The sequence below is a fragment of the Toxorhynchites rutilus genome, chromosome 3 (genome assembly GCF_029784135.1).
Source record: "Toxorhynchites rutilus septentrionalis strain SRP chromosome 3, ASM2978413v1, whole genome shotgun sequence".
In the NCBI taxonomy this organism is placed as follows: Eukaryota; Metazoa; Arthropoda; class Insecta; order Diptera; family Culicidae; genus Toxorhynchites; species Toxorhynchites rutilus.
The window spans coordinates 234,437,781-234,446,597 of NC_073746.1; the positions used below are offsets into that span (position 1 = coordinate 234,437,781).

The following is an 8,817-nucleotide window of genomic DNA, read 5'->3' on the forward strand; positions in this document are numbered from 1 at the left end:
ATGAAATTCGAAACCACACTTCCAATTAATCAGCCTCAGAAAATTAGTACCGTTCAGACTCTGCCTCCAAACCCTCTCTGGATTAACAAATTGGTCGTATCGCGAACCGGCTCCTTCGGGTCTCGATTGTCTCGCACATACTCGAGAAATATGCACCTTGGAATGACTTCCTTCGAATACGAGTGTGTGTTGCGCTTACATCAGATGTGATTCCAATCATTGGACTCTGAGAGGTTTAGTAACGATGTTGACATGTCGTTGATGTTGAATACGACTTATTCCTATTTTTTATTATAACATTATTTTCAGATGACACTTTGATATATTTGAAATATTAACAGCAAACAAAATAATGATAGAAGATTTCTTTTCCAAGAAATTTTAAAAAAATAGTATAATAAATGAATTTAGGTTCTAAAAAAAACAAGATGAAATCATATTGAAAAGTATTGTTGTGAAATAGGTAATGATAAAATAATAATAACCATCGATTAATTTCGTAAGAATAAAAATAAAATCTTATGAAAGCATTAATAAAACAATAGAAAAATTTGGCTCTCTGCTCTCATGGAATGAACAGCCTTCTTAGAATCACTTATTATTTTTAGAATCATTTCGTAAAACCGAGGGTAGACAAATTGTACTTGCAGTTATCTTCGCAGAATGAATTTCCCCGCTCCTAATTCTGTCGAGCATCTAGAGTCATCAGCCGACATGCGTAAAAAAAAAAGAACAGAAATTTTAAGTATAGAAACAGTCAAAGCAAAGTATACCGCTAACCAGAGGTGGCCAAACTTTTCACCACTCTCAGGATTATGAATAGATTTTTTTAACATGCTAGTTTGGATAGTGCATAGTGGATAGTGTGTTAGTTATCTGCGATATTCTTCAGTTTATAAACAAAATGGAATAAGTTAGTCCGTTCCCCTCGAAGGATTGAGAAACTTAGATTTTAGATTAAAACTTGCTTGAATTATATTTAGTTTAATTTAGAAGCCACATGACGTACTAGGTTAGATAATACAATATGTTCGTCTGTAGTTAGTATCCATGTGAATATAGATATGTGCTTTCGTGTAGAGTTTATGTTACGTTTATGGTGTAGAGAGAACTATAGAGGACTAGACACGCAGTCTCATTGAATATAGCGCCAATTCAGATAATTTTAAGGGTTTCTTTCAATTGCGTTTTAATAAAGTTGCAAATTACGTTAGAAACAACGCGCGCTCATCATAAAATAAATTGCTGATTCGACTGAAGTTGAGATGATTTTATATCGTACTCGCTTGTTAAAACCTTCGGATATTATTCTATAATGCTGTGAAATTTTAGAAATAACTGCTTAGTAGAACAATCTTTGAAATGTTTTTTTCATTGTAGAATCAGTTGACGATAATTGACTGATGATTCATTCTTGCCTTCGCAGAGCAATACACTAGCTGATCGTATGTCGCAATTTATTTCGTCCAATGCATTGAAAATTTACCTCGAACGCTATTCCGGTGGCCTTTTTCGCAATTGACATAGACTCGATTACAGTCGATTATATCAATATATCTTTGGCACCGCGAGGAAACTACAACAATAACAACACTTGCAAGTATCAAATATCATGCTACATGTTATTTAGTATTGCCTCAGTGGAATTACACCTCCAGGCATCGTTCGTACAACGTAAACCAAGCGCCAAACAAGCGTTCGCCATAGCATGCATACAGAGCCATACATTGGTGGCTTGAAACTACTAGGAATATAAACACTTCTCATCATTTTGCGCTGTTCTCAAAAGAAACACTGTTTATATTACTGGCCCCGAAAAAGTTGCATTACTTTCTCATACTCGAGATAAGCGCAGCTGTCACCCTTAGTGAAGGATGTTTTGCTACTGGCAAGCGAAACCTAATCACATACAAAATTCCAGAACGATATTCACTTTCATGGTGATTAAACAAGCGAAATAAACTCTTTTTTTTAATATCAAAAACCTCGAAAACAGTAGCATTGCTTCATTATGATCAAGACCAGTGCAAATACAATCGTAGTTGAAGGCAGTTTTGCGACTGGCACGCGAACCCAAATAACTTATAACATTTCAGTACGACATTCAAGATGCTTGGTATTCCCCAAATGATGGCGCACAACCTTAACACCTGCTTCGCCATAACGTCAGTTTAATACATCCATGCAATGTCAAAAGCACCATCGAAGCCCTTATGATGACGGAAAACAAACAATGTTCACTGCTTGGAAAAAGACTGAATTATGCCACACAGCTTGTACTCTGCTTAACACCCATCGATGCGAATTCGCTGATGAGTTTGTCAAGAGCAACCGTGTTCACCACCAGCGGGGGGAGCTGGTTGCTGCCTGGGTAACGGCGTTTACATTTTCGACCCCCGCGTCGAAGTCACCTACTTCGCTGTTGTTCGATGCGAAGGCTCGATTCAGTGCGAGCGCTTTTCACTGCACCAACATCGCGTGCATCATTAGATGACGCTTGCCTCGAAATTTTATTGCCCCCGGCAATGCGTTAGTTTTTTGCAGGGCTCGAGCCAGCCTTCCTCTTCTTCTTGCTCATCACACACTATGCGAAGCGTCCAATTTATGACGCAGAAAGAAAAACACACGATAGGAATAACGCGAAAAACCACACGACGATATCCAAGTTGAATTACCACTGGTGGGGTCCAATCTTAGATCGAAGCGCAGTGAAAGCAAAGTGAACTGGATTGCTCAACAGTCCGATGCCGAATGAAAGTTTGCCTCAGCGAGATCCACTGTTTATACTCTAGGCAAGTATTCCCCTTCATTCTTCTCCTTTTCCTTTGTTCACGGTGACTTTATATCCTACGATTTCCCCTTCGTTGCTCGTCGATAAGTTGCTCGTTATCGACAGCTCTGTTCGGGAAAGCACACAAATGGACTGAACAAATGTATGGGAAAATAGAAACGCTTAAAGTTTTCATGAATTTTAAACATTTACAAACCAAGGGATTCTAATGTATAGCATATTAAACAAATCTTAGGGAATTTCCGATTCGTTTAGTATGTAATTCGCCAAAATCCGTTCACGGTAAAAATAGTTATTAACGTTAACTTTATTTCATAAAAACGTGACCTGTTTTCTGATTTGGCACCCTTAATGAAAGACGTAGTTCTACGTCAAAAAAAATGTTGCCAAATGTCTTGCAATTACATGAAACGTCGAGATTTACTGTATATAATCGAGCCAAAAAAAATGTTTTATTTGTTTTTATACATACAGTCAACTCTTCCTAACTCGATGTCCAAGGAGACCATCGAGTTAGGGAGGTATCGAAATACAGAACATTTTTTTCATATTTTTTTATGTCATAAAGTGCAAATATATTATATTAGGGTAATTGTCCCAATTATGGAATGAATTTGAATTTTTTTATTCATCTCCTTAAAATCAGAAAATACCTTTCTCACATGATTTTTTTTCTTACAGTGTCTCTCAGGAGGTGATAGACGGTTTCATTTGAGGAAAAAAATACTTCTATGCATACGTATGAATTTCAACGATGCCAGAGTTATGGAACTTTTTTTTTGGTTCCGGAAAAGTACGTTACGTAAGCCGCTTCTGTTGCTTCCATTTGAAATATGATAAAAATTAGTACAGGATATACTAGTGAAACATCTAAATTAGTGGATTAAAATAACATTTTGGAAGTGTAAAATTTAAAATTTAATAATTTTCATGTGTAATAATTAATTTTATACCAAAAATTCATACTAAAGGGTGTGTCACATCAAATTGCATCACGGAAAAAACGCTGTAGAAATTTAATTTTTAGGAATTATATCTTCAGCTTTCGCTTATAATCAGATAAGAGTGCCCGGAAGCTGTACACCGAAATGCTGACGAAGCCGCATTGCCTGGTAATGGACAACGAAACCTACGTCAAAGCGGACTTTCGTCAGCTGCCGGGCCTGTTGTTCTTCTCCGCAGAGGACAAATTCAGCGTTTCGGAGGAGATTCGCAAGCAGAAACTATCCAAGTTTGCCAAAAAGTACATGATGTGGCAAGCGATCTGCTCTTGCGGAAAGCGGAGCGCCCCCTTCGTGATGACCGGCACGGTAAACGGGCAGGTTTACCTTAAGGAGTGCCTACAGAAGCGCTTACTACCACTATTGAAGCAGCACGAGGGCCCGACCATCTTCTGGCCGGATCTCGCTTCGTGCCACTATTCAAAGGACGTGTTGGAGTGGTACGAAGCCAACGGGGTCACCTTCGTGCCAAAGGAAATGAACCCGCCCAACGCGCCGGAGCTTCGCCCAATAGAGAAATATTGGGCGATTATGAAGCAGGCCCTCCGGAAGAACCCAAAAGTTGTCAAATCGGAGGCGGACTTCAAGAGAAAATGGATTTCTGTTAAAAAAAAACTACAACCGGACGTTGTACAGAACCTTATGGACGGGGTAAAGAGGAAGGTGCGAGCATACGGGCTTGGGCTCGAAGTATGAATAAAAAGAAAATGCTGAAAGTTGTTTAATAGTTTTTATTTTACTGTCTAAAATTTTCAAAAGGATCGGTCTACTGGGCGAATTTCTACAGCGTTTTTTCCGTGATGCAATTTGATGTGACACACCCTTTAAACTTGATTGTTTTTAAACAATCAAGTTCAGGCTCTCTAACCACTCTACAATTTGTTCTTTGACACCCATCTTCTATCTCTCTTAATTTCGCTGCAATATCGATATAAACAATTCCTGGTGATAATTCAATCAAAATCTACAAAAATCACGATTTTTACTCCACTGTATTCCAATTAAATAAAATTTAAAAAATATTACATTTTTTCTTGAAATAATTGAAGACTTATTATTATACGATATTTGAAAAAAAAACATATTTTTTCAAACTGTATATGATCGAGTCCAAAATTGTATATAATCGAATCATTTATAATGGAGTCTGTATATTCTCAAGACCGACCTGTACTCGTAAGCCACAGTTTTAGTTTCCCAAACAATCCTGAGACCGAGAGGCTGAAAGTCCTGCACATTCTTCTTTCTTATAAAAGAAGCAACATTTCTGATGTGTTTGGAACAAGTCGAAATGTGATCAAAGAATCCTCTCCAGAAGTCCGCTCACAAAATGACACCGATAGCCAATTTTTAGCTTAAATTCAGGAAACTCCCAAGGGCTCTGTTATTATTGAAACGTTCACAGGGTCCTAATTTACACTAAACCTTGAATGCATTCATCTTATCCTGACATACATTTGTACATTTCTGTATTCACTTTGAAACTATATTGTATGTATACAAAGATTTTGCGATCCAATCGAACTCGACTTCTGTCTTCTGCAATTCGTAGGGCTCTAACACAATCCGTAAGGGTCGGGTCTAAATCGGCTGTATTCCGGCGAGCATGGGATAAAATTATGAAATTTTCTATTCTCGTTACTTGTTTTTTTTCCGTACGAAAATCGATATAACACTGGCAGAAATTCAAAACGATAGTAATTTCCGAATCAATCTCAAAATAATTTTTTTTTGTGAATTCAATAATATATTTCTAAAGTCTCTACAAAAAATAATAATAATAATGAAATAATTATTGAAAACCGCGGACAGAGTGTGTAGTGGGATAATATTTGCAATATTGGGAAGAGTAGTCTTTTTATAATGAAAAAATGAAACTTATATTCAGTTTTTAAGTTTAAGAAATAATGTAACGTCATTTTTGCCGCGATATTCAAATACACGAATCGTGCAAACATTGTCCAGGTAAGTTCCGTGCAACATTGAATGCTTTTCAATTAATCCATCAATTGAATCACAAATTTACATCAACCAAAGAACTCAGCATTCATGTATATGCAACAAATTCAATGCTGATACCTAGTCTAAGAATGGGACATTATAATTTGCACGTGACATTTGTCGGATAATTATTATCGCAGTTGCAAATCGATGCCAATGTCTGTCGCCACAACGAGTAAGCACCCTTGCGCTATCGTGTCTCAGCAAAATTGTGAATGAAAAAATCCTCAATCTGTTCGAACAACCGGAATCGGCAAACAAAAGAAGATAAACAAAAAATGTAATTACTCGTTGAAATACTTACACGAATTCCAACGGAACACACAGGTTCCTTTTTCCCCGTATCGATCGCACGAAGGAAAACTCCAGCACTGTCAGCGAATTCCGTATAAAAGTTCAACAGGTAAACACCATAACACTGCGACCTACAATTTCATAACATTACTGGAAAAAGAGCACTCATTAGTAACTATGCGTCTCCAACGCCACTGAGAATTTTGTGTCAGTATTCTGCAAAACGAATCTTAGCGCAGCAGTGTTTGCTTTGTTTGACCAACTGTTCCACTTTGTGTTCATTCCATAATCGGCTTGTTTATTTTTGGCACTCTTCACTGCGCACAAAAAAATAAACCTTTTTTTCGACCGGGGAGCAAATAATAGTCAGTACTAACGAACAAATCAATCTTCTCTTTAAATAATATTCAATGAGTTCAATGGCGGTATAGTTTTTCAGTGCAGAATGGTGCACAAATAATTACACATAATGGGTCTCTAAGAATATCACTCGAAAGAACAGGGAAACGCGAAAGCATTGTCCTATCAAACACACAATTATGCACATAAATTAACGCTTGGTTTGCCAAGTAAGACAAACATTTTCACCCTGTCATACATCGATTCGCAATCAGTGTACGCGTGTAAACATTTAACTCGAGAACAAACTTTCAACTCAGATCCTATCGCTCGCCAATCACACGCTATGCTTCTTGTTTCACGCTGGATCAAAAGATATCTGCGTGACTAACGCAAGTTCGACGCCAGCCTTACACTGAGCAACCAACGTCACTTAGCAGCAAGTCACTTGAACTCTTTCCAGGAGGCCCACCAACAAACATCCCAATGAACCACACCCGGTTAACATTGACGGGGTGGCCAATTTGTATACCTTGAGGCAGTGATAGCTGGTGTCGAAGCGCGATCGCAATCCGTGACAAAATGAATCCTAGCACTTTAAAAAATTCAAGTAACAGCGCAGAAGGCGCGCACAAGCGAACCGCAAAGCAACACGATCGAAACTGAGAAAACTAAGTCGACACTCACTGGAATTATATATGCGCGTATGTGCCATCTGATCAGCGCTGAGAGGCGGGCATATTCGCGGAAATTTGTTATGTTCCCCTACTCCTCAGGGGTTATACATACCCTTTACCTCCCCTGTTGCTCTCAAAGGGAAGCAGAACGTGCCGCTGTAAGCCGGTCTCGTGAATCAAAATGCGCGATTTACACTCACACACGTTCCCCATTCACTCTTACTCGACGGCTTACTCTCGAAAAACTCCAGCATTGTTTCTCTCTGTCCGCAAGTTCGAAGCGGGAGTTCTCGCGAAAGCATTAATATTTGCATATTTCCCGCGCGATTCAGACCGCAAGGCGGGCAAGAAAAACAGAATAATGGGACAATAATCGCAATGTTCAAAAGAATGGTACTTGGAATCCCTAGTATGTTGTAACCATATTAAAGAAAATTGTTTGTCTTATTTTCTAGTTTTAACGTAATTAACCCATTGCACTCGAAAGGTACTGCCGCGGCGCCCGGCTTATGTGAAGTGGCAACTCGAACGGCGCCAGGCTGATTTAATGTTTCAACTTAACACGTTAAGCCCCACGTCGGTCCCTGGGGACTGACACTGAAATGTCCGTCCGATCTCACAGGACTGACAGCAGATCTCTCGTTCGGATAGTGTCGACATTGGGAACGGCAACAACAAAGTTACAAAATTATATTTAGAAAAGCCCACTATTGTGTACGTCTAAAATCCGCACAAACAAAATTAATTCTCAGAATTCGAGTTTTTATCCGATTATCATCCTTCACAAAATTAAGTCCAATTTAATGTGAATTACGATAAGTTTCCATTCGTAGGTCATCTTTAGTTTCTCAATCAGTTCAAATAACCCATTCGGGGTGGTTACGACCAAGCTGCGCCATGTTGTAGTGGGTATCTCGTTCTAACAACAAAACAAGCTGACCAGTCCAGAATCTAAAGCCCCTATCCATTAAATTATGTCATGAGCTTCCAGATTTTATGAATTGATGCCAAATTACCCATCTATCACATTGTTTTTGATGCAAAAACAGCAGCTTATTAATCTGAAGTGCTTCGTTGCACTTCTAACTGTTCATTCGTGTTGATGGTAAACTATCTAAACCAGGCCTTTTTGAGAAAATTTGTCATCCCGATTTATTACATTTAATGAGCGTAAAAATGACAGAAAATGCCATGACTCACAAATACTGGTGAGCTTTTGTATAATATACTAGCTGACTCGGCAAACTTCGTCCCGCCCAAAAATTGTTTTCTGTTATCAATAACCTCAAACATTCACGTTTTCTTACTATGAGCAAGTTCATGGTTCCAATCGTAGAACTGTTCATTGATTGATCTTCTAATCGACCCCGTTGAATTTACCTTTTACTATAAAATTCCTAGGACAATCCCTTTCTTGAGTTCTCCTCTTATCAACACATTCGGCGATACTTTTTTATTGGTATAGATCGAAGAAGATATAGGATTGCGTTTCATTACATTAAAATCCATTTCCAGTTTCGAACAAAGATCAATTTCGCTAGCGCAAACATCAAATGGACTAACGGCACTTGTCACTGTGTAATTGTAGAACATATAGGAATATAATTTTCCGAATTTTCCCTTTTTCCTTCAGAGTTTTCCGAAAATTTTCAATTCTCATGTTTGGTTAGATTATTTTTGGTTGAAATATGTGTAATATTTTAAAGAAAAAGAG

The 8,817-nt window shown here is 38.2% G+C and overlaps 1 protein-coding gene across 2 annotated transcripts in view; it reads right to left on the reverse strand.

The window, feature by feature from the left end:
• Nucleotides 1-7,085, reverse strand: part of LOC129776801 (bumetanide-sensitive sodium-(potassium)-chloride cotransporter) — a 92,149-nt gene extending 85,064 nt beyond the window's left edge. The window contains exons 1-2 of one of the 2 annotated variants that reach the window (XM_055782659.1): nucleotides 6,959-7,085; nucleotides 6,098-6,237 (exon numbers count right to left, since the gene is read on the reverse strand). The gene's annotated coding sequence lies outside the window, so the exon portion shown is untranslated. Of the gene's footprint in view, nucleotides 1-6,097; nucleotides 6,405-6,958 lie in introns of those variants that run through there. The other variant, XM_055782660.1, reaches the window with a different exon arrangement.
• Between the last annotated feature and the right edge of the window lie 1,732 nt (nucleotides 7,086-8,817).